This window comes from Oncorhynchus mykiss, chromosome 23, assembly GCF_057628025.1.
Source record: "Oncorhynchus mykiss isolate SJ-2025 chromosome 23, ASM5762802v1, whole genome shotgun sequence".
Taxonomy (NCBI): domain Eukaryota; kingdom Metazoa; phylum Chordata; class Actinopteri; order Salmoniformes; family Salmonidae; genus Oncorhynchus; species Oncorhynchus mykiss.
In genome coordinates this window covers 605,452-632,209 of record NC_143044.1, presented here as the reverse complement: position 1 = coordinate 632,209, position 26,758 = coordinate 605,452, and the positions used below count along the sequence as shown (strand labels likewise).

The following is a 26,758-nucleotide window of genomic DNA, read 5'->3' as shown; positions in this document are numbered from 1 at the left end:
AGGCCATTTGGTGTTATTGTCTGTAGGTTCTGGATCCACTCCCGTGCTGCCCACAGGTCCAGAGGCCCACAGGTCCAGCCTATATGTGACTGTAACCCTGATATGGTAAGGTGAGTGATGGGGTGCTCCTGGAAGTGGGTTATGAGTAAATTGTAGGTTGATGTGGGCACTTGGCCAATGCAAGTTCAAAACAGACAGTGTGACCCAATTAAAGGCACTTCCGGTTGGCACAGGAAGCTATACGTAAACACATATCTTGCTTGGGGTATTCTCTTACAGAATCCTGAGTTTAAAGTCTTTATGTTAAAAATTGACTGATCTAGACAGGGTTGAATGCAGTCATTTTCACATTTGCAGGTTATGTACATCAAAATACCTTTTGGGTGAATTTAACCACTTCCGGATGCTCCAGGATGCTTAGATTCGACACAGGTAGACCTCATAGTGGTCTGATGGACTGTCATAGAAGACAGGTTCATAAGGCATTCATAACCCACATAGGCTTCAGGTTGAATTTAGAGGTGCAGGCAATGTATTCCTATGGGGAGAGAAGTCAATGCAAACTGTTTGAAGTAAACACCTTCTTTTAACTGCTAAGGGTTAATGCCACACGGCCAAGGTTAGGCTTGCACGGATCGGGAGGACCTCAGGAACGTACCTGAGGTCGAATTGTGCTTCTCACCCTAGCAGTTCTCTCACTGTCACCCAAAACAAATGACATTTTGGGCCTACTTTTCTCATGGTCGCTGCGCTCAGACCGAGCGAGCTACGGGATATCTCGTTGAACTCTGCACGGCCTAGAGATTATGTTTATGCCCTTGCCTGCTCTCTGTGTCTTTCAGCACCACACCTTTTCACTCCATCCTTGCTGTGTGTGTGTGTGTGTGTGTGTGAGAGCTTTTCTTTGACATCTGCTGGCGGAAATTACTGATTTACAGTTTAGGAGGGTTACCTAGTCACACGTGAAGTTTTGGAAAGATGTGACTTTTTTAACCCTTCAAAACAGACAGTGTGACCCAATTAAAGGCACTTCCGGTTGGCACAGGAAGCTATAAGTAAACACATGTCTTTATTGACATAGCCACTTACAGAATCCTGAGTTTTAAGTCTTTAAGTTAAGAATTGACTGATCTACACAGGTTTGAATACAGTGATTTTCATAATGACAGGTTATGTGTTTCAAAACACTTTTAGGGTGAGCTAGCTTGATAGTTAACGTTTGCTTTAGTTTGCGCGCCAGCTCTGCAAATTCAGCAGGTGTGTGTGAAGGCTTCCAACAAAACGAATGACCTGCAGTGGATCAAACCATTGTGAGGCAAAGGGCGGGAGTCGCAATCTTTTGAAACTTAAAAACGCGCTATTAACCTTTCTGATCTCCCCATCCCGGATCCGGGTTCGTGAATACAGACTCAAGCTCATTACCATAACGCAACGTTAACTATTCATGAAAATCGCAAATGAAATGAAATAAATATGCTAGCTCTCAAGCTTAGCCTTTTGTTAACAACACTGTCATCTCAGATTTTCAAAATATGCTTCTCAACCATTGCAAAACAAGCATTTGTGTAACAGTATTGATGGCTAACGTAGCATTTAGCATTAGCATTCAGCTGGCAACATTTACACAAAAAAACAGAAAAGCATTCAAAAAAATCATTTACCTTTGAAGAACTTCAGATGTTTTCAATGAGGAGACTCTCAGATAGCAAATGTTCAGTTTTTCCTGAAAGATTATTTGTTTAGGACAAATCGCTCCGTTTTCTGCGTCACGTTTAGCTATGAAAAAAACCCTGTATCCAGGATTGTGTAAATCTATCAGCAAGCTCATTAGCATAACACAACGTTAACTATTTATGAAAATCGCAAATGAAATGAAATAAATATGCCATCTCTCAAGCTTAGCCTTTTGTAAACAACACTGTCATCTCAGATTTTCAAATTATGCTTCTCAACCATAGGAAAACAATAATTTGTGTAAAAGTAGCTAGCTAGAGTTAGCATTTCGCGTTAGCATTTAGCGTTAGCATTAGCGTTAGCATCCAGCACGCAACATTAACAAAAACATAAAAGCCTTCAAATAAAATCATTTACCTTTGAAGAACTTCTGATGTTTTCAATGAGGATACTCTCAGTTAGATAGCAGATGCTCAGTTTTTCCAAAATGATTCCTTGTGTATTAGAAATAGCTCCGTTTTATACATCACATTTGGCTACCAAAAAAAATCCATAAATTCAGTCCTCAAAACGCAAACTTTTTTCCAAATTAACTCCATAATATCGACTGAAAACATGGCAAACGTTGTTTAGAATCAATCATCAAGGTGTTTTTCACATATCTCTTCATTGATACATCGTTCTTGGACACATGCTTTCTCCCCTGAATCAAATGGTAAAGTAGAAGCAGCTGGCAATTGCGCACCGAATTCGACGCAGGACACCAGGCGGACACTTGGAAAATGTAGTCTCTTATGGTCAATCTTCCAATGATATGCCTACAAATACGTCACAATGCTGCTAAGACCTTGGGCGAACGACAGAAAGTGTAGGCTCATTCGTTGCGCAATCACAGCCATATAAGGAGAGAATGGAAAACAGAGCTTCAGAAATTCTGCTAATTCCTGGGTGATGCATCATCTTGGTTTCGCCTGTAGAATGAGTTCTGGGGCACTTACAGACAAAATCTTTGCAGATTCTGAAACTTCAGAGTGTTTTCTTTCCAAAACTGTCAAGAATATGCATAGTCGAGCATCTTTTCGTGACAAAATATCGCGCTTAAAACGGGAACGTTTTTTATCCAAAAATGAAATAGCGCCCCTAGAGCTCTAACAGGTTAAGTGTCTATAATCAGCATAAGTGCTTTCATTGCGTTCATTGATGGGGTGATCCTGGAAATGAGTCACTAGTTCTGTGTGTAAATGGGCCCGTTTGATATTGTATAGAATGCTGTTTAAGTCTATTTTCTATTGTATACTGGGTTTCCCCAATGTAGTGTTTTTTGCTAAATGTGCAAGTGATTATATACATATATGACATTTGGAGTGTAGAGTGAAATGAAAGACAACCCCCCCTCTCCAAAAGTTGGGTCTGTGCTGTTGTGAGTTGAAAAGACTTGGATAAATTCATGATGAGAGGGGGTCAACTACCCCCTCTGCTGGGTAATCTAAGAAAGCAACTGGGGGAGTGTACAGGGGGTTGGGGGGAAAAGAAGGGTGTGGTGTGGGTCCAAATTGTGGGTAGAGCCTATTCTAAATTTAGCTGCTCACACCAATTCTTAAAAATGAGGTCTGCTGTGGTTGTTGTTCAGTGTATCAGGTCTGTTGTGTGGAATTCATCATGTGGTATCTCCAAGAGAAATGGGCCATGTGTGGTGATGTAACCGTTAATGACTTTGAGGTTCCGTTTTCGATCTGGTGAAAGGAGGTGTGAGTGGTTAATAATGGGGATGTAAATAATTGCATTAGGGAAAAAGTGACTCTTGCTTCCTTGTGCATTGATGCATTCTGTTTGATGTTTTGCATGGGTCATTATCCATATTGTTTATGCCCACCGAGAGAACCACTATGCATGCTGGTGTCTAAATGAACCTCTGTTTTCTCCAGGACCTTTTTGAAATGGTAAAATGTTGCTCCAGGGTAACTCTCCACTTGTATGGGTTATGGGTTATGAAATGGAGGGATTCTATTAACATTTGAGTCTCCCAAGACTAGTATTGGTTTATTTCCCTTAAAATTCCAATCTGCCACCTTGCCATTTGGTGTAATACTTAAAGGCCCGTAGATGTCCTCCTAGGATCATAAATTAAACTGAGGTAAGCTCCAAGTTGCCTCTTTTTCTGGGTGGCAGTGCAGAAGTCGATGTGGTGAGAGATTCATTCAACCATAGTGTTGTTAAATATGAACATAAACGCCATATTGTGCATTTAAATGGTTTCATTGTTTTGTTAAAGGAAAGGAAAAACCTAAAAGAGGAAGTGCCAAACTAAAACCAAACAAACCATAAATATATAGAGTAGAAATAAATTATGAATAAAACCATGTTCTTCTCCATCCATTTTCCTGTCTGTTAAAACCCATTTTCTAATACAGGCCATTTGGTGTTATTGTCTGTAGGTTCTGGATCCACTCCCGTGCTGCCCACAGGTCCAGAGGCCCACAGGTCCAGCCTATATGTGACTGTAACCCTGATATGGTAAGGTGAGTGATGGGGTGCTCCTGGAAGTGGGTTATGAGTAAATTGTAGGTTGATGTGGGCACTTGGCCAATGCAAGTTCAAAACAGACAGTGTGACCCAATTAAAGGCACTTCCGGTTGGCACAGGAAGCTATACGTAAACACATATCTTGCTTGGGGTATTCTCTTACAGAATCCTGAGTTTAAAGTCTTTATGTTAAAAATTGACTGATCTAGACAGGGTTGAATGCAGTCATTTTCACATTTGCAGGTTATGTACATCAAAATACCTTTTGGGTGAATTTAACCACTTCCGGATGCTCCAGGATGCTTAGATTCGACACAGGTAGACCTCATAGTGGTCTGATGGACTGTCATAGAAGACAGGTTCATAAGGCATTCATAACCCACATAGGCTTCAGGTTGAATTTAGAGGTGCAGGCAATGTATTCCTATGGGGAGAGAAGTCAATGCAAACTGTTTGAAGTAAACACCTTCTTTTAACTGCTAAGGGTTAATGCCACACGGCCAAGGTTAGGCTTGCACGGATCGGGAGGACCTCAGGAACGTACCTGAGGTCGAATTGTGCTTCTCACCCTAGCAGTTCTCTCACTGTCACCCAAAACAAATGACATTTTGGGCCTACTTTTCTCATGGTCGCTGCGCTCAGACCGAGCGAGCTACGGGATATCTCGTTGAACTCTGCACGGCCTAGAGATTATGTTTATGCCCTTGCCTGCTCTCTGTGTCTTTCAGCACCACACCTTTTCACTCCATCCTTGCTGTGTGTGTGTGTGTGTGTGTGTGAGAGCTTTTCTTTGACATCTGCTGGCGGAAATTACTGATTTACAGTTTAGGAGGGTTACCTAGTCACACATGTGAAGTTTTGGAAAGATGTGACTTTTTTAACCCTTCAAAACAGACAGTGTGACCCAATTAAAGGCACTTCCGGTTGGCACAGGAAGCTATAAGTAAACACATGTCTTTATTGACATAGCCACTTACAGAATCCTGAGTTTTAAGTCTTTAAGTTAAGAATTGACTGATCTACACAGGTTTGAATACAGTGATTTTCATAATGACAGGTTATGTGTTTCAAAACACTTTTAGGGTGAGCTAGCTTGATAGTTAACGTTTGCTTTAGTTTGCGCGCCAGCTCTGCAAATTCAGCAGGTGTGTGTGAAGGCTTCCAACAAAACTAATGACCTGCAGTGGATCAAACCATTGTGAGGCAAAGGGCGGGAGTCACAATCTTTTGAAACTTAAAAACGCGCTATTAAGTGTCTATAATCAGCATAAGTGCTTTCATTGCGTTCATTCATATTATTGAAATTACATAGATATGTTTACAGCGATATATTGGGGGGGGAAATCATATTTTTCCCAGGATAGGGGGGTCGTGTCCCCCCCTGGGATTTCTGCCTATGCACGTGATATCTCCTCACTCACGTGGTTGATTGAAGAACTGATTTGTGTTGATGGCAATTACCATATAAATTCAAAGATGAAGAAGGAGGGATGACTAGAAACGATTCAGTTGACCGTTTTATGTGTGGATTAATTGTCGGAGTAGAGGAATTTGTGTAATTCAGGTAAAAAAATAACGCAATGTTTATATCACAGGACAAATTAGCTAGCGGGTTAACTCGCTAAATTGCCATACATGTTTCATGCTTTTCGGCCTGTCCCCAATTTAATGCCATTGGTCACATATTTTGTTTTGATATTTTAACCTGCGTGTCTTTATCGCGTCTGCAAGCACGCAGCTGGTATGTTTATAATGAACTTTATCTGTCGAAAATGGAAATTGTGAGGTTTGAGGTCTTGTGGTGGCTTACTACTTTGTCCCGCTCCGGGATGGTCTAGCAACCATCGCGTTTTTGTCCATTTGGGATCCTGTGTATGCGGTAGATTTTTGCCGTGTTTGCGTCCACTTGGGAAATGGGAGATACGGGTCCGGAAACCTTTTTTTTTTTTTTTTTCTAGTGATTTGTTGACCGCTCGGTGTAATTGTAGGTCTCTTACGGTCCACTGCTTTTTGCCGCCCACTGGTCCACCCAGAACACGACTGTAATCCTGATATATTGAGGTAAGTGATGGGGTGATCCTGGAAATGAGTCACTAGTTCTGTGTGTAAATGGGCCCGTTTGATATTGTATAGAATGCTGTTTAAGTCTATTTTCTATTGTATACTGGGTTTCCCCAATGTAGTGTTTTTTGCTAAATGTGCAAGTGATTATATACATATATGACATTTGGAGTGTAGAGTGAAATGAAAGACAACCCCCCCTCTCCAAAAGTTGGGTCTGTGCTGTTGTGAGTTGAAAAGACTTGGATAAATTCATGATGAGAGGGGGTCAACTACCCCCTCTGCTGGGTAATCTAAGAAAGCAACTGGGGGAGGAAAGGGGGAGTGTACAGGGGGTTGGGGGGAAAAGAAGGGTGTGGTGTGGGTCCAAATTGTGGGTAGAGCCTATTCTAAATTTAGCTGCTCACACCAATTCTTAAAAATGAGGTCTGCTGTGGTTGTTGTTCAGTGTATCAGGTCTGTTGTGTGGAATTCATCATGTGGTATCTCCAAGAGAAATGGGCCATGTGTGGTGATGTAACCGTTAATGACTTTGAGGTTCCGTTTTCGATCTGGTGAAAGGAGGTGTGAGTGGTTAATAATGGGGATGTAAATAATTGCATTAGGGAAAAAGTGACTCTTGCTTCCTTGTGCATTGATGCATTCTGTTTGATGTTTTGTATGGGTCATTATCCATATTGTTTATGCCCACCGAGAGAACCACTATGCATGCTGGTGTCTAAATGAACCTCTGTTTTCTCCAGGACCTTTTTGAAATGGTAAAATGTTGCTCCAGGGTAACTCTCCACTTGTATGGGTTATGGGTTATGAAATGGAGGGATTCTATTAACATTTGAGTCTCCCAAGACTAGTATTGGTTTATTTCCCTTCAAATTCCAATCTGCCACCTTGCCATTTGGTGTAATACTTAAAGGCCCGTAGATGTCCTCCTAGGATCATAAATTAAACTGAGGTAAGCTCCAAGTTGCCTCTTTTTCTGGGTGGCAGTGCAGAAGTCGATGTGGTGAGAGATTCATTCAACCATAGTGTTGTTAAATATGAACATAAACGCCATATTGTGCATTTAAATGGTTTCATTGTTTTGTTAAAGGAAAGGAAAAACCTAAAAGAGGAAGTGCCAAACTAAAACCAAACAAACCATAAATATATAGAGTAGAAATAAATTATGAATAAAACCATGTTCTTCTCCATCCATTTTCCTGTCTGTTAAAACCCATTTTCTAATACAGGCCATTTGGTGTTATTGTCTGTAGGTTCTGGATCCACTCCCGTGCTGCCCACAGGTCCAGAGGCCCACAGGTCCAGCCTATATGTGACTGTAACCCTGATATGGTAAGGTGAGTGATGGGGTGCTCCTGGAAGTGGGTTATGAGTAAATTGTAGGTTGATGTGGGCACTTGGCCAATGCAAGTTCAAAACAGACAGTGTGACCCAATTAAAGGCACTTCCGGTTGGCACAGGAAAGCTATACGTAAACACATATCTTGCTTGGGGTATTCTCTTACAGAATCCTGAGTTTAAAGTCTTTATGTTAAAAATTGACTGATCTAGACAGGGTTGAATGCAGTCATTTTCACATTTGCAGGTTATGTACATCAAAATACCTTTTGGGTGAATTTAACCACTTCCGGATGCTCCAGGATGCTTAAATTCGACACAGGTAGACCTCATAGTGGTCTGATGGACTGTCATAGAAGACAGGTTCATAAGGCATTCATAACCCACATAGGCTTCAGGTTGAATTTAGAGGTGCAGGCAATGTATTCCTATGGGGAGAGAAGTCAATGCAAACTGTTTGAAGTAAACACCTTCTTTTAACTGCTAAGGGTTAATGCCACACGGCCAAGGTTAGGCTTGCACGGATCGGGAGGATCTCAGGAACGTACCTGAGGTCGAATTGTGCTTCTCACCCTAGCAGTTCTCTCACTGTCACCCAAAACAAATGACATTTTGGGCCTACTTTTCTCATGGTCGCTGCGCTCAGACCGAGCGAGCTACGGGATATCTCGTTGAACTCTGCACGGCCTAGAGATTATGTTTATGCCCTTGCCTGCTCTCTGTGTCTTTCAGCACCACACCTTTTCACTCCATCCTTGCTGTGTGTGTGTGTGTGTGTGAGAGCTTTTCTTTGACATCTGCTGGCGGAAATGACTGATTTACAGTTTAGGAGGGTTACCTAGTCACACATGTGAAGTTTTGGAAAGATGTGACTTTTTTAACCCTTCAAAACAGACAGTGTGACCCAATTAAAGGCACTTCCGGTTGGCACAGGAAGCTATAAGTAAACACATGTCTTTATTGACATAGCCACTTACATAATCCTGAGTTTTAAGTCTTTAAGTTAAGAATTGACTGATCTACACAGGTTTGAATACAGTGATTTTCATAATGACAGGTTATGTGTTTCAAAACACTTTTAGGGTGAGCTAGCTTGATAGTTAACGTTTGCTTTAGTTTGCGCGCCAGCTCTGCAAATTCAGCAGGTGTGTGTGAAGGCTTCCAACAAAACGAATGACCTGCAGTGGATCAAACCATTGTGAGGCAAAGGGCGGGAGTCGCAATCTTTTGAAACTTAAAAACGCGCTATTAAGTGTCTATAATCAGCATAAGTGCTTTCATTGCGTTCATTGATGGGGTGATCCTGGAAATGAGTCACTAGTTCTGTGTGTAAATGGGCCCGTTCGATATTGTATAGAATGCTGTTTAAGTCTATTTTCTATTGTATACTGGGTTTCCCCAATGTAGTGTTTTTTGCTAAATGTGCAAGTGATTATATACATATATGACATTTGGAGTGTAGAGTGAAATGAAAGACAACCCCCCCTCTCCAAAAGTTGGGTCTGTGCTGTTGTGAGTTGAAAAGACTTGGATAAATTCATGATGAGAGGGGGTCAACTACCCCCTCTGCTGGGTAATCTAAGAAAGCAACTGGGGGAGTGTACAGGGGGTTGGGGGGAAAAGAAGGGTGTGGTGTGGGTCCAAATTGTGGGTAGAGCCTATTCTAAATTTAGCTGCTCACACCAATTCTTAAAAATGAGGTCTGCTGTGGTTGTTGTTCAGTGTATCAGGTCTGTTGTGTGGAATTCATCATGTGGTATCTCCAAGAGAAATGGGCCATGTGTGGTGATGTAACCGTTAATGACTTTGAGGTTCCGTTTTCGATCTGGTGAAAGGAGGTGTGAGTGGTTAATAATGGGGATGTAAATAATTGCATTAGGGAAAAAGTGACTCTTGCTTCCTTGTGCATTGATGCATTCTGTTTGATGTTTTGTATGGGTCATTATCCATATTGTTTATGCCCACCGAGAGAACCACTATGCATGCTGGTGTCTAAATGAACCTCTGTTTTCTCCAGGACCTTTTTGAAATGGTAAAATGTTGCTCCAGGGTAACTCTCCACTTGTATGGGTTATGGGTTATGAAATGGAGGGATTCTATTAACATTTGAGTCTCCCAAGACTAGTATTGGTTTATTTCCCTTCAAATTCCAATCTGCCACCTTGCCATTTGGTGTAATACTTAAAGGCCCGTAGATGTCCTCCTAGGATCATAAATTAAACTGAGGTAAGCTCCAAGTTGCCTCTTTTTCTGGGTGGCAGTGCAGAAGTCGATGTGGTGAGAGATTCATTCAACCATAGTGTTGTTAAATATGAACATAAACGCCATATTGTGCATTTAAATGGTTTCATTGTTTTGTTAAAGGAAAGGAAAAACCTAAAAGAGGAAGTGCCAAACTAAAACCAAACAAACCATAAATATATAGAGTAGAAATAAATTATGAATAAAACCATGTTCTTCTCCATCCATTTTCCTGTCTGTTAAAACCCATTTTCTAATACAGGCCATTTGGTGTTATTGTCTGTAGGTTCTGGATCCACTCCCGTGCTGCCCACAGGTCCAGAGGCCCACAGGTCCAGCCTATATGTGACTGTAACCCTGATATGGTAAGGTGAGTGATGGGGTGCTCCTGGAAGTGGGTTATGAGTAAATTGTAGGTTGATGTGGGCACTTGGCCAATGCAAGTTCAAAACAGACAGTGTGACCCAATTAAAGGCACTTCCGGTTGGCACAGGAAGCTATACGTAAACACATATCTTGCTTGGGGTATTCTCTTACAGAATCCTGAGTTTAAAGTCTTTATGTTAAAAATTGACTGATCTAGACAGGGTTGAATGCAGTCATTTTCACATTTGCAGGTTATGTACATCAAAATACCTTTTGGGTGAATTTAACCACTTCCGGATGCTCCAGGATGCTTAGATTCGACACAGGTAGACCTCATAGTGGTCTGATGGACTGTCATAGAAGACAGGTTCATAAGGCATTCATAACCCACATAGGCTTCAGGTTGAATTTAGAGGTGCAGGCAATGTATTCCTATGGGGAGAGAAGTCAATGCAAACTGTTTGAAGTAAACACCTTCTTTTAACTGCTAAGGGTTAATGCCACACGGCCAAGGTTAGGCTTGCACGGATCGGGAGGACCTCAGGAACGTACCTGAGGTCGAATTGTGCTTCTCACCCTAGCAGTTCTCTCACTGTCACCCAAAACAAATGACATTTTGGGCCTACTTTTCTCATGGTCGCTGCGCTCAGACCGAGCGAGCTACGGGATATCTCGTTGAACTCTGCACGGCCTAGAGATTATGTTTATGCCCTTGCCTGCTCTCTGTCTTTCAGCACCACACCTTTTCACTCCATCCTTGCTGTGTGTGTGTGTGTGTGTGTGTGTGTGTGAGAGCTTTTCTTTGACATCTGCTGGCGGAAATTACTGATTTACAGTTTAGGAGGGTTACCTAGTCACACATGTGAAGTTTTGGAAAGATGTGACTTTTTTAACCCTTCAAAACAGACAGTGTGACCCAATTAAAGGCACTTCCGGTTGGCACAGGAAGCTATAAGTAAACACATGTCTTTATTGACATAGCCACTTACAGAATCCTGAGTTTTAAGTCTTTAAGTTAAGAATTGACTGATCTACACAGGTTTGAATACAGTGATTTTCATAATGACAGGTTATGTGTTTCAAAACACTTTTAGGGTGAGCTAGCTTGATAGTTAACGTTTGCTTTAGTTTGCGCGCCAGCTCTGCAAATTCAGCAGGTGTGTGTGAAGGCTTCCAACAAAACTAATGACCTGCAGTGGATCAAACCATTGTGAGGCAAAGGGCGGGAGTCGCAATCTTTTGAAACTTAAAAACGCGCTATTAACCTTTCTGATCTCCCCATCCCGGATCCGGGTTCGTGAATACAGACTCAAGCTCATTACCATAACGCAACGTTAACTATTCATGAAAATCGCAAATGAAATGAAATAAATATGCTAGCTCTCAAGCTTAGCCTTTTGTTAACAACACTGTCATCTCAGATTTTCAAAATATGCTTCTCAACCATTGCAAAACAAGCATTTGTGTAACAGTATTGATGGCTAACGTAGCATTTAGCATTAGCATTCAGCTGGCAACATTTACACAAAAAAACAGAAAAGCATTCAAAAAAATCATTTACCTTTGAAGAACTTCAGATGTTTTCAATGAGGAGACTCTCAGATAGCAAATGTTCAGTTTTTCCTGAAAGATTATTTGTTTAGGACAAATCGCTCCGTTTTCTGCGTCACGTTTAGCTATGAAAAAACCCCTGTATCCAGGATTGTGTAAATCTATCAGCAAGCTCATTAGCATAACACAACGTTAACTATTTATGAAAATCGCAAATGAAATTAAATAAATATGCCATCTCTCAAGCTTAGCCTTTTGTAAACAACACTGTCATCTCAGATTTTCAAATTATGCTTCTCAACCATAGGAAAACAATAATTTGTGTAAAAGTAGCTAGCTAGAGTTAGCATTTCGCGTTAGCATTTAGCGTTAGCATTAGCGTTAGCATCCAGCACGCAACATTAACAAAAACATAAAAGCCTTCAAATAAAATCATTTACCTTTGAAGAACTTCTGATGTTTTCAATGAGGATACTCTCAGTTAGATAGCAGATGCTCAGTTTTTCCAAAATGATTCCTTGTGTATTAGAAATAGCTCCGTTTTATACATCACATTTGGCTACCAAAAAAAATCCATAAATTCAGTCCTCAAAACGCAAACTTTTTTCCAAATTAACTCCATAATATCGACTGAAAACATGGCAAACGTTGTTTAGAATCAATCATCAAGGTGTTTTTCACATATCTCTTCATTGATACATCGTTCTTGGACACATGCTTTCTCCCCTGAATCAAATGGTAAAGTAGAAGCAGCTGGCAATTGCGCACCGAATTCGACGCAGGACACCAGGCGGACACTTGGAAAATGTAGTCTCTTATGGTCAATCTTCCAATGATATGCCTACAAATACGTCACAATGCTGCTAAGACCTTGGGCGAACGACAGAAAGTGTAGGCTCATTCGTTGCGCAATCACAGCCATATAAGGAGAGAATGGAAAACAGAGCTTCAGAAATTCTGCTAATTCCTGGGTGATGCATCATCTTGGTTTCGCCTGTAGAATGAGTTCTGGGGCACTTACAGACAAAATCTTTGCAGATTCTGAAACTTCAGAGTGTTTTCTTTCCAAAACTGTCAAGAATATGCATAGTCGAGCATCTTTTCGTGACAAAATATCGCGCTTAAAACGGGAACGTTTTTTATCCAAAAATGAAATAGCGCCCCTAGAGCTCTAACAGGTTAAGTGTCTATAATCAGCATAAGTGCTTTCATTGCGTTCATTGATGGGGTGATCCTGGAAATGAGTCACTAGTTCTGTGTGTAAATGGGCCCGTTTGATATTGTATAGAATGCTGTTTAAGTCTATTTTCTATTGTATACTGGGTTTCCCCAATGTAGTGTTTTTTGCTAAATGTGCAAGTGATTATATACATATATGACATTTGGAGTGTAGAGTGAAATGAAAGACAACCCCCCCTCTCCAAAAGTTGGGTCTGTGCTGTTGTGAGTTGAAAAGACTTGGATAAATTCATGATGAGAGGGGGTCAACTACCCCCTCTGCTGGGTAATCTAAGAAAGCAACTGGGGGAGTGTACAGGGGGTTGGGGGGAAAAGAAGGGTGTGGTGTGGGTCCAAATTGTGGGTAGAGCCTATTCTAAATTTAGCTGCTCACACCAATTCTTAAAAATGAGGTCTGCTGTGGTTGTTGTTCAGTGTATCAGGTCTGTTGTGTGGAATTCATCATGTGGTATCTCCAAGAGAAATGGGCCATGTGTGGTGATGTAACCGTTAATGACTTTGAGGTTCCGTTTTCGATCTGGTGAAAGGAGGTGTGAGTGGTTAATAATGGGGATGTAAATAATTGCATTAGGGAAAAAGTGACTCTTGCTTCCTTGTGCATTGATGCATTCTGTTTGATGTTTTGTATGGGTCATTATCCATATTGTTTATGCCCACCGAGAGAACCACTATGCATGCTGGTGTCTAAATGAACCTCTGTTTTCTCCAGGACCTTTTTGAAATGGTAAAATGTTGCTCCAGGGTAACTCTCCACTTGTATGGGTTATGGGTTATGAAATGGAGGGATTCTATTAACATTTGAGTCTCCCAAGACTAGTATTGGTTTATTTCCCTTAAAATTCCAATCTGCCACCTTGCCATTTGGTGTAATACTTAAAGGCCCGTAGATGTCCTCCTAGGATCATAAATTAAACTGAGGTAAGCTCCAAGTTGCCTCTTTTTCTGGGTGGCAGTGCAGAAGTCGATGTGGTGAGAGATTCATTCAACCATAGTGTTGTTAAATATGAACATAAACGCCATATTGTGCATTTAAATGGTTTCATTGTTTTGTTAAAGGAAAGGAAAAACCTAAAAGAGGAAGTGCCAAACTAAAACCAAACAAACCATAAATATATAGAGTAGAAATAAATTATGAATAAAACCATGTTCTTCTCCATCCATTTTCCTGTCTGTTAAAACCCATTTTCTAATACAGGCCATTTGGTGTTATTGTCTGTAGGTTCTGGATCCACTCCCGTGCTGCCCACAGGTCCAGAGGCCCACAGGTCCAGCCTATATGTGACTGTAACCCTGATATGGTAAGGTGAGTGATGGGGTGCTCCTGGAAGTGGGTTATGAGTAAATTGTAGGTTGATGTGGGCACTTGGCCAATGCAAGTTCAAAACAGACAGTGTGACCCAATTAAAGGCACTTCCGGTTGGCACAGGAAGCTATACGTAAACACATATCTTGCTTGGGGTATTCTCTTACAGAATCCTGAGTTTAAAGTCTTTATGTTAAAAATTGACTGATCTAGACAGGGTTGAATGCAGTCATTTTCACATTTGCAGGTTATGTACATCAAAATACCTTTTGGGTGAATTTAACCACTTCCGGATGCTCCAGGATGCTTAGATTCGACACAGGTAGACCTCATAGTGGTCTGATGGACTGTCATAGAAGACAGGTTCATAAGGCATTCATAACCCACATAGGCTTCAGGTTGAATTTAGAGGTGCAGGCAATGTATTCCTATGGGGAGAGAAGTCAATGCAAACTGTTTGAAGTAAACACCTTCTTTTAACTGCTAAGGGTTAATGCCACACGGCCAAGGTTAGGCTTGCACGGATCGGGAGGACCTCAGGAACGTACCTGAGGTCGAATTGTGCTTCTCACCCTAGCAGTTCTCTCACTGTCACCCAAAACAAATGACATTTTGGGCCTACTTTTCTCATGGTCGCTGCGCTCAGACCGAGCGAGCTACGGGATATCTCGTTGAACTCTGCACGGCCTAGAGATTATGTTTATGCCCTTGCCTGCTCTCTGTGTCTTTCAGCACCACACCTTTTCACTCCATCCTTGCTGTGTGTGTGTGTGTGTGTGTGTGAGAGCTTTTCTTTGACATCTGCTGGCGGAAATGACTGATTTACAGTTTAGGAGGGTTACCTAGTCACACATGTGAAGTTTTGGAAAGATGTGACTTTTTTAACCCTTCAAAACAGACAGTGTGACCCAATTAAAGGCACTTTCGGTTGGCACAGGAAGCTATAAGTAAACACATGTCTTTATTGACATAGCCACTTACAGAATCCTGAGTTTTAAGTCTTTAAGTTAAGAATTGACTGATCTACACAGGTTTGAATACAGTGATTTTCATAATGACAGGTTATGTGTTTCAAAACACTTTTAGGGTGAGCTAGCTTGATAGTTAACGTTTGCTTTAGTTTGCGCGCCAGCTCTGCAAATTCAGCAGGTGTGTGTGAAGGCTTCCAACAAAACTAATGACCTGCAGTGGATCAAACCATTGTGAGGCAAAGGGCGGGAGTCGCAATCTTTTGAAACTTAAAAACGCGCTATTAACCTTTCTGATCTCCCCATCCCGGATCCGGGTTCGTGAATACAGACTCAAGCTCATTACCATAACGCAACGTTAACTATTCATGAAAATCGCAAATGAAATGAAATAAATATGCTAGCTCTCAAGCTTAGCCTTTTGTTAACAACACTGTCATCTCAGATTTTCAAAATATGCTTCTCAACCATTGCAAAACAAGCATTTGTGTAACAGTATTGATGGCTAACGTAGCATTTAGCATTAGCATTCAGCTGGCAACATTTACACAAAAAAACAGAAAAGCATTCAAAAAAATCATTTACCTTTGAAGAACTTCAGATGTTTTCAATGAGGAGACTCTCAGATAGCAAATGTTCAGTTTTTCCTGAAAGATTATTTGTTTAGGACAAATCGCTCCGTTTTCTGCGTCACGTTTAGCTATGAAAAAACCCCTGTATCCAGGATTGTGTAAATCTATCAGCAAGCTCATTAGCATAACACAACGTTAACTATTTATGAAAATCGCAAATGAAATGAAATAAATATGCCATCTCTCAAGCTTAGCCTTTTGTAAACAACACTGTCATCTCAGATTTTCAAATTATGCTTCTCAACCATAGGAAAACAATAATTTGTGTAAAAGTAGCTAGCTAGAGTTAGCATTTCGCGTTAGCATTTAGCGTTAGCATTAGCGTTAGCATCCAGCACGCAACATTAACAAAAACATAAAAGCCTTCAAATAAAATCATTTACCTTTGAAGAACTTCTGATGTTTTCAATGAGGATACTCTCAGTTAGATAGCAGATGCTCAGTTTTTCCAAAATGATTCCTTGTGTATTAGAAATAGCTCCGTTTTATACATCACATTTGGCTACCAAAAAAAATCCATAAATTCAGTCCTCAAAACGCAAACTTTTTTCCAAATTAACTCCATAATATCGACTGAAAACATGGCAAACGTTGTTTAGAATCAATCATCAAGGTGTTTTTCACATATCTCTTCATTGATACATCGTTCTTGGACACATGCTTTCTCCCCTGAATCAAATGGTAAAGTAGAAGCAGCTGGCAATTGCGCACCGAATTCGACGCAGGACACCAGGCGGACACTTGGAAAATGTAGTCTCTTATGGTCAATCTTCCAATGATATGCCTACAAATACGTCACAATGCTGCTAAGACCTTGGGCGAACGACAGAAAGTGTAGGCTCATTCGTTGCGCAATCACAGCCATATAAGGAGAGAATGGAAAACAGAGCTTCAGAAATTCTGCTAATTCCTGGGTGATGCATCATCTTGGTTTCGCCTGTAGAATGAGTTCTGGGGCACTTACAGACAAAATCTTTGCAGATTCTGAAACTTCAGAGTGTTTTCTTTCCAAAACTGTCAAGAATATGCATAGTCGAGCATCTTTTCGTGACAAAATATCGCGCTTAAAACGGGAACGTTTTTTATCCAAAAATGAAATAGCGCCCCTAGAGCTCTAACAGGTTAAGTGTCTATAATCAGCATAAGTGCTTTCATTGCGTTCATTGATGGGGTGATCCTGGAAATGAGTCACTAGTTCTGTGTGTAAATGGGCCCGTTTGATATTGTATAGAATGCTGTTTAAGTCTATTTTCTATTGTATACTGGGTTTCCCCAATGTAGTGTTTTTTGCTAAATGTGCAAGTGATTATATACATATATGACATTTGGAGTGTAGAGTGAAATGAAAGACAACCCCCCCTCTCCAAAAGTTGGGTCTGTGCTGTTGTGAGTTGAAAAGACTTGGATAAATTCATGATGAGAGGGGGTCAACTACCCCCTCTGCTGGGTAATCTAAGAAAGCAACTGGGGGAGTGTACAGGGGGTTGGGGGGAAAAGAAGGGTGTGGTGTGGGTCCAAATTGTGGGTAGAGCCTATTCTAAATTTAGCTGCTCACACCAATTCTTAAAAATGAGGTCTGCTGTGGTTGTTGTTCAGTGTATCAGGTCTGTTGTGTGGAATTCATCATGTGGTATCTCCAAGAGAAATGGGCCATGTGTGGTGATGTAACCGTTAATGACTTTGAGGTTCCGTTTTCGATCTGGTGAAAGGAGGTGTGAGTGGTTAATAATGGGGATGTAAATAATTGCATTAGGGAAAAAGTGACTCTTGCTTCCTTGTGCATTGATGCATTCTGTTTGATGTTTTGTATGGGTCATTATCCATATTGTTTATGCCCACCGAGAGAACCACTATGCATGCTGGTGTCTAAATGAACCTCTGTTTTCTCCAGGACCTTTTTGAAATGGTAAAATGTTGCTCCAGGGTAACTCTCCACTTGTATGGGTTATGGGTTATGAAATGGAGGGATTCTATTAACATTTGAGTCTCCCAAGACTAGTATTGGTTTATTTCCCTTCAAATTCCAATCTGCCACCTTGCCATTTGGTGTAATACTTAAAGGCCCGTAGATGTCCTCCTAGGATCATAAATTAAACTGAGGTAAGCTCCAAGTTGCCTCTTTTTCTGGGTGGCAGTGCAGAAGTCGATGTGGTGAGAGATTCATTCAACCATAGTGTTGTTAAATATGAACATAAACGCCATATTGTGCATTTAAATGGTTTCATTGTTTTGTTAAAGGAAAGGAAAAACCTAAAAGAGGAAGTGCCAAACTAAAACCAAACAAACCATAAATATATAGAGTAGAAATAAATTATGAATAAAACCATGTTCTTCTCCATCCATTTTCCTGTCTGTTAAAACCCATTTTCTAATACAGGCCATTTGGTGTTATTGTCTGTAGGTTCTGGATCCACTCCCGTGCTGCCCACAGGTCCAGAGGCCCACAGGTCCAGCCTATATGTGACTGTAACCCTGATATGGTAAGGTAAGTGATGGGGTGCTCCTGGAAGTGGGTTATGAGTAAATTGTAGGTTGATGTGGGCACTTGGCCAATGCAAGTTCAAAACAGACAGTGTGACCCAATTAAAGGCACTTCCGGTTGGCACAGGAAGCTATACGTAAACACATATCTTGCTTGGGGTATTCTCTTACAGAATCCTGAGTTTAAAGTCTTTATGTTAAAAATTGACTGATCTAGACAGGGTTGAATGCAGTCATTTTCACATTTGCAGGTTATGTACATCAAAATACCTTTTGGGTGAATTTAACCACTTCCGGATGCTCCAGGATGCTTAGATTCGACACAGGTAGACCTCATAGTGGTCTGATGGACTGTCATAGAAGACAGGTTCATAAGGCATTCATAACCCACATAGGCTTCAGGTTGAATTTAGAGGTGCAGGCAATGTATTCCTATGGGGAGAGAAGTCAATGCAAACTGTTTGAAGTAAACACCTTCTTTTAACTGCTAAGGGTTAATGCCACACGGCCAAGGTTAGGCTTGCACGGATCGGGAGGACCTCGGGAACGTACCTGAGGTCGAATTGTGCTTCTCACCCTAGCAGTTCTCTCACTGTCACCCAAAACAAATGACATTTTGGGCCTACTTTTCTCATGGTCGCTGCGCTCAGACCGAGCGAGCTACGGGATATCTCGTTGAACTCTGCACGGCCTAGAGATTATGTTTATGCCCTTGCCTGCTCTCTGTGTCTTTCAGCACCACACCTTTTCACTCCATCCTTGCTGTGTGTGTGTGTGAGAGCTTTTCTTTGACATCTGCTGGCGGAAATTACTGATTTACAGTTTAGGAGGGTTACCTAGTCACACATGTGAAGTTTTGGAAAGATGTGACTTTTTTAACCCTTCAAAACAGACAGTGTGACCCAATTAAAGGCACTTCCGGTTGGCACAGGAAGCTATAAGTAAACACATGTCTTTATTGACATAGCCACTTACAGAATCCTGAGTTTTAAGTCTTTAAGTTAAGAATTGACTGATCTACACAGGTTTGAATACAGTGATTTTCATAATGACAGGTTATGTGTTTCAAAACACTTTTAGGGTGAGCTAGCTTGATAGTTAACGTTTGCTTTAGTTTGCGCGCCAGCTCTGCAAATTCAGCAGGTGTGTGTGAAGGCTTCCAACAAAACGAATGACCTGCAGTGGATCAAACCATTGTGAGGCAAAGGGCGGGAGTCGCAATCTTTTGAAACTTAAAAACGCGCTATTAACCTTTCTGATCTCCCCATCCCGGATCCGGGTTCGTGAATACAGACTCAAGCTCATTACCATAACGCAACGTTAACTATTCATGAAAATCGCAAATGAAATGAAATAAATATGCTAGCTCTCAAGCTTAGCCTTTTGTTAACAACACTGTCATCTCAGATTTTCAAAATATGCTTCTCAACCATTGCAAAACAAGCATTTGTGTAACAGTATTGATGGCTAACGTAGCATTTAGCATTAGCATTCAGCTGGCAACATTTACACAAAAAAACAGAAAAGCATTCAAAAAAATCATTTACCTTTGAAGAACTTCAGATGTTTTCAATGAGGAGACTCTCAGATAGCAAATGTTCAGTTTTTCCTGAAAGATTATTTGTTTAGGACAAATCGCTCCGTTTTCTGCGTCACGTTTAGCTATGAAAAAACCCCTGTATCCAGGATTGTGTAAATCTATCAGCAAGCTCATTAGCATAACACAACGTTAACTATTTATGAAAATCGCAAATGAAATGAAATAAATATGCCATCTCTCAAGCTTAGCCTTTTGTAAACAACACTGTCATCTCAGATTTTCAAAATATGCTTCTCAACCATAGGAAAACAATAATTTGTGTAAAAGTAGCTAGCTAGAGTTAGCATTTCGCGTTAGCATTTAGCGTTAGCATTAGCGTTAGCATCCAGCACGCAACATTAACAAAAACATAAAAGCCTTCAAATAAAATCATTTACCTTTGAAGAACTTCTGATGTTTTCAATGAGGATACTCTCAGTTAGATAGCAGATGCTCAGTTTTTCCAAAAAGATTCCTTGTGTATTAGAAATACCTCCGTTTTATACATCACATTTGGCTACCAAAAAAAATCCATAAATTCAGTCCTCAAAACGCAAACTTTTTTCCAAATTAACTCCATAATATCGACTGAAAACATGGCAAACGTTGTTTAGAATCAATCATCAAGGTGTTTTTCACATATCTCTTCATTGATACATCGTTCTTGGACACATGCTTTCTCCCCTGAATCAAATGGTAAAGTAGAAGCAGCTGGCAATTGCGCACCGAATTCGACGCAGGACACCAGGCGGACACTTGGAAAATGTAGTCTCTTATGGTCAATCTTCCAATGATATGCCTACAAATACGTCACAATGCTGCTAAGACCTTGGGCGAACGACAGAAAGTGTAGGCTCATTCGTTGCGCAATCACAGCCATATAAGGAGAGAATGGAAAACAGAGCTTCAGAAATTCTGCTAATTCCTGGGTGATGCATCATCTTGGTTTCGCCTGTAGAATGAGTTCTGGGGCACTTACAGACAAAATCTTTGCAGATTCTGAAACTTCAGAGTGTTTTCTTTCCAAAACTGTCAAGAATATGCATAGTCGAGCATCTTTTCGTGACAAAATATCGCGCTTAAAACGGGAACGTTTTTTATCCAAAAATGAAATAGCGCCCCTAGAGCTCTAACAGGTTAAGTGTCTATAATCAGCATAAGTGCTTTCATTGCGTTCATTGATGGGGTGATCCTGGAAATGAGTCACTAGTTCTGTGTGTAAATGGGCCCGTTTGATATTGTATAGAATGCTGTTTAAGTCTATTTTCTATTGTATACTGGGTTTCCCCAATGTAGTGTTTTTTGCTAAATGTGCAAGTGATTATATACATATATGACATTTGGAGTGTAGAGTGAAATGAAAGACAACCCCCCCTCTCCAAAAGTTGGGTCTGTGCTGTTGTGAGTTGAAAAGACTTGGATAAATTCATGATGAGAGGGGGTCAACTACCCCCTCTGCTGGGTAATCTAAGAAAGCAACTGGGGGAGGAAAGGGGGAGTGTACAGGGGGTTGGGGGGAAAAGAAGGGTGTGGTGTGGGTCCAAATTGTGGGTAGAGCCTATTCTAAATTTAGCTGCTCACACCAATTCTTAAAAATGAGGTCTGCTGTGGTTGTTGTTCAGTGTATCAGGTCTGTTGTGTGGAATTCATCATGTGGTATCTCCAAGAGAAATGGGCCATGTGTGGTGATGTAACCGTTAATGACTTTGAGGTTCCGTTTTCGATCTGGTGAAAGGAGGTGTGAGTGGTTAATAATGGGGATGTAAATAATTGCATTAGGGAAAAAGTGACTCTTGCTTCCTTGTGCATTGATGCATTCTGTTTGATGTTTTGTATGGGTCATTATCCATATTGTTTATGCCCACCGAGAGAACCACTATGCATGCTGGTGTCTAAATGAACCTCTGTTTTCTCCAGGACCTTTTTGAAATGGTAAAATGTTGCTCCAGGGTAACTCTCCACTTGTATGGGTTATGGGTTATGAAATGGAGGGATTCTATTAACATTTGAGTCTCCCAAGACTAGTATTGGTTTATTTCCCTTCAAATTCCAATCTGCCACCTTGCCATTTGGTGTAATACTTAAAGGCCCGTAGATGTCCTCCTAGGATCATAAATTAAACTGAGGTAAGCTCCAAGTTGCCTCTTTTTCTGGGTGGCAGTGCAGAAGTCGATGTGGTGAGAGATTCATTCAACCATAGTGTTGTTAAATATGAACATAAACGCCATATTGTGCATTTAAATGGTTTCATTGTTTTGTTAAAGGAAAGGAAAAACCTAAAAGAGGAAGTGCCAAACTAAAACCAAACAAACCATAAATATATAGAGTAGAAATAAATTATGAATAAAACCATGTTCTTCTCCATCCATTTTCCTGTCTGTTAAAACCCATTTTCTAATACAGGCCATTTGGTGTTATTGTCTGTAGGTTCTGGATCCACTCCCGTGCTGCCCACAGGTCCAGAGGCCCACAGGTCCAGCCTATATGTGACTGTAACCCTGATATGGTAAGGTAAGTGATGGGGTGCTCCTGGAAGTGGGTTATGAGTAAATTGTAGGTTGATGTGGGCACTTGGCCAATGCAAGTTCAAAACAGACAGTGTGACCCAATTAAAGGCACTTCCGGTTGGCACAGGAAGCTATACGTAAACACATATCTTGCTTGGGGTATTCTCTTACAGAATCCTGAGTTTAAAGTCTTTATGTTAAAAATTGACTGATCTAGACAGGGTTGAATGCAGTCATTTTCACATTTGCAGGTTATGTACATCAAAATACCTTTTGGGTGAATTTAACCACTTCCGGATGCTCCAGGATGCTTAGATTCGACACAGGTAGACCTCATAGTGGTCTGATGGACTGTCATAGAAGACAGGTTCATAAGGCATTCATAACCCACATAGGCTTCAGGTTGAATTTAGAGGTGCAGGCAATGTATTCCTATGGGGAGAGAAGTCAATGCAAACTGTTTGAAGTAAACACCTTCTTTTAACTGCTAAGGGTTAATGCCACACGGCCAAGGTTAGGCTTGCACGGATCGGGAGGACCTCGGGAACGTACCTGAGGTCGAATTGTGCTTCTCACCCTAGCAGTTCTCTCACTGTCACCCAAAACAAATGACATTTTGGGCCTACTTTTCTCATGGTCGCTGCGCTCAGACCGAGCGAGCTACGGGATATCTCGTTGAACTCTGCACGGCCTAGAGATTATGTTTATGCCCTTGCCTGCTCTCTGTGTCTTTCAGCACCACACCTTTTCACTCCATCCTTGCTGTGTGTGTGTGTGTGTGTGAGAGCTTTTCTTTGACATCTGCTGGCGGAAATTACTGATTTACAGTTTAGGAGGGTTACCTAGTCACACATGTGAAGTTTTGGAAAGATGTGACTTTTTTAACCCTTCAAAACAGACAGTGTGACCCAATTAAAGGCACTTCCGGTTGGCACAGGAAGCTATAAGTAAACACATGTCTTTATTGACATAGCCACTTACAGAATCCTGAGTTTTAAGTCTTTAAGTTAAGAATTGACTGATCTACACAGGTTTGAATACAGTGATTTTCATAATGACAGGTTATGTGTTTCAAAACACTTTTAGGGTGAGCTAGCTTGATAGTTAACGTTTGCTTTAGTTTGCGCGCCAGCTCTGCAAATTCAGCAGGTGTGTGTGAAGGCTTCCAACAAAACGAATGACCTGCAGTGGATCAAACCATTGTGAGGCAAAGGGCGGGAGTCGCAATCTTTTGAAACTTAAAAACGCGCTATTAACCTTTCTGATCTCCCCATCCCGGATCCGGGTTCGTGAATACAGACTCAAGCTCATTACCATAACGCAACGTTAACTATTCATGAAAATCGCAAATGAAATGAAATAAATATGCTAGCTCTCAAGCTTAGCCTTTTGTTAACAACACTGTCATCTCAGATTTTCAAAATATGCTTCTCAACCATTGCAAAACAAGCATTTGTGTAACAGTATTGATGGCTAACGTAGCATTTAGCATTAGCATTCAGCTGGCAACATTTACACAAAAAAACAGAAAAGCATTCAAAAAAATCATTTACCTTTGAAGAACTTCAGATGTTTTCAATGAGGAGACTCTCAGATAGCAAATGTTCAGTTTTTCCTGAAAGATTATTTGTTTAGGACAAATCGCTCCGTTTTCTGCGTCACGTTTAGCTATGAAAAAACCCCTGTATCCAGGATTGTGTAAATCTATCAGCAAGCTCATTAGCATAACACAACGTTAACTATTTATGAAAATCGCAAATGAAATGAAATAAATATGCCATCTCTCAAGCTTAGCCTTTTGTAAACAACACTGTCATCTCAGATTTTCAAAATATGCTTCTCAACCATAGGAAAACAATAATTTGTGTAAAAGTAGCTAGCTAGAGTTAGCATTTCGCGTTAGCATTTAGCGTTAGCATTAGCGTTAGCATCCAGCACGCAACATTAACAAAAACATAAAAGCCTTCAAATAAAATCATTTACCTTTGAAGAACTTCTGATGTTTTCAATGAGGATACTCTCAGTTAGATAGCAGATGCTCAGTTTTTCCAAAAAGATTCCTTGTGTATTAGAAATACCTCCGTTTTATACATCACATTTGGCTACCAAAAAAAATCCATAAATTCAGTCCTCAAAACGCAAACTTTTTTCCAAATTAACTCCATAATATCGACTGAAAACATGGCAAACGTTGTTTAGAATCAATCATCAAGGTGTTTTTCACATATCTCTTCATTGATACATCGTTCTTGGACACATGCTTTCTCCCCTGAATCAAATGGTAAAGTAGAAGCAGCTGGCAATTGCGCACCGAATTCGACGCAGGACACCAGGCGGACACTTGGAAAATGTAGTCTCTTATGGTCAATCTTCCAATGATATGCCTACAAATACGTCACAATGCTGCTAAGACCTTGGGCGAACGACAGAAAGTGTAGGCTCATTCGTTGCGCAATCACAGCCATATAAGGAGAGAATGGAAAACAGAGCTTCAGAAATTCTGCTAATTCCTGGGTGATGCATCATCTTGGTTTCGCCTGTAGAATGAGTTCTGGGGCACTTACAGACAAAATCTTTGCAGATTCTGAAACTTCAGAGTGTTTTCTTTCCAAAACTGTCAAGAATATGCATAGTCGAGCATCTTTTCGTGACAAAATATCGCGCTTAAAACGGGAACGTTTTTTATCCAAAAATGAAATAGCGCCCCTAGAGCTCTAACAGGTTAAGTGTCTATAATCAGCATAAGTGCTTTCATTGCGTTCATTGATGGGGTGATCCTGGAAATGAGTCACTAGTTCTGTGTGTAAATGGGCCCGTTTGATATTGTATAGAATGCTGTTTAAGTCTATTTTCTATTGTATACTGGGTTTCCCCAATGTAGTGTTTTTTGCTAAATGTGCAAGTGATTATATACATATATGACATTTGGAGTGTAGAGTGAAATGAAAGACAACCCCCCCTCTCCAAAAGTTGGGTCTGTGCTGTTGTGAGTTGAAAAGACTTGGATAAATTCATGATGAGAGGGGGTCAACTACCCCCTCTGCTGGGTAATCTAAGAAAGCAACTGGGGGAGGAAAGGGGGGAGGGTTGGGGGGAAAAGAGTACAGGGGGTTGGGGGGAAAAGAAGGGTGTGGTGTGGGTCCAAATTGTGGGTAGAGCCTATTCTAAATTTAGCTGCTCACACCAATTCTTAAAAATGAGGTCTGCTGTGGTTGTTGTTCAGTGTATCAGGTCTGTTGTGTGGAATTCATCATGTGGTATCTCCAAGAGAAATGGGCCATGTGTGGTGATGTAACCGTTAATGACTTTGAGGTTCCGTTTTCGATCTGGTGAAAGGAGGTGTGAGTGGTTAATAATGGGGATGTAAATAATTGCATTAGGGAAAAAGTGACTCTTGCTTCCTTGTGCATTGATGCATTCTGTTTGATGTTTTGTATGGGTCATTATCCATATTGTTTATGCCCACCGAGAGAACCACTATGCATGCTGGTGTCTAAATGAACCTCTGTTTTCTCCAGGACCTTTTTGAAATGGTAAAATGTTGCTCCAGGGTAACTCTCCACTTGTATGGGTTATGGGTTATGAAATGGAGGGATTCTATTAACATTTGAGTCTCCCAAGACTAGTATTGGTTTATTTCCCTTAAAATTCCAATCTGCCACCTTGCCATTTGGTGTAATACTTAAAGGCCCGTAGATGTCCTCCTAGGATCATAAATTAAACTGAGGTAAGCTCCAAGTTGCCTCTTTTTCTGGGTGGCAGTGCAGAAGTCGATGTGGTGAGAGATTCATTCAACCATAGTGTTGTTAAATATGAACATAAACGCCATATTGTGCATTTAAATGGTTTCATTGTTTTGTTAAAGGAAAGGAAAAACCTAAAAGAGGAAGTGCCAAACTAAAACCAAACAAACCATAAATATATAGAGTAGAAATAAATTATGAATAAAACCATGTTCTTCTCCATCCATTTTCCTGTCTGTTAAAACCCATACAGGCCATTTGGTGTTATTGTCTGTAGGTTCTGGATCCACTCCCGTGCTGCCCACAGGTCCAGAGGCCCACAGGTCCAGCCTATATGTGACTGTAACCCTGATATGGTAAGGTGAGTGATGGGGTGCTCCTGGAAGTGGGTTATGAGTAAATTGTAGGTTGATGTGGGCACTTGGCCAATGCAAGTTCAAAACAGACAGTGTGACCCAATTAAAGGCACTTCCGGTTGGCACAGGAAGCTATACGTAAACACATATCTTGCTTGGGGTATTCTCTTACAGAATCCTGAGTTTAAAGTCTTTA

General features: G+C 40.8%; 3 long non-coding RNA genes across 3 annotated transcripts; all 3 read right to left on the bottom strand.

Annotated features, from left to right (window-relative positions):
• Positions 1 to 1,356: 1,356 nt before the first annotated feature.
• LOC149972452 (uncharacterized) lies at positions 1,357 to 2,916 on the bottom strand. Its single transcript, XR_016490846.1, has 2 exons — positions 2,092 to 2,916; positions 1,357 to 1,723 (listed from the first exon to the last, which is right to left on the bottom strand). It is a non-coding gene; the product is annotated as an uncharacterized LOC149972452 (long non-coding RNA).
• Positions 2,917 to 19,619: 16,703 nt separating this feature from the next.
• On the bottom strand, positions 19,620 to 21,179 carry LOC149972451 (uncharacterized). Its single transcript, XR_016490845.1, has 2 exons — positions 20,355 to 21,179; positions 19,620 to 19,986 (listed from the first exon to the last, which is right to left on the bottom strand). It is a non-coding gene; the product is annotated as an uncharacterized LOC149972451 (long non-coding RNA).
• Positions 21,180 to 23,711: 2,532 nt separating this feature from the next.
• LOC149972450 (uncharacterized) lies at positions 23,712 to 25,271 on the bottom strand. Its single transcript, XR_016490844.1, has 2 exons — positions 24,447 to 25,271; positions 23,712 to 24,078 (listed from the first exon to the last, which is right to left on the bottom strand). It is a non-coding gene; the product is annotated as an uncharacterized LOC149972450 (long non-coding RNA).
• Positions 25,272 to 26,758: the final 1,487 nt, after the last annotated feature.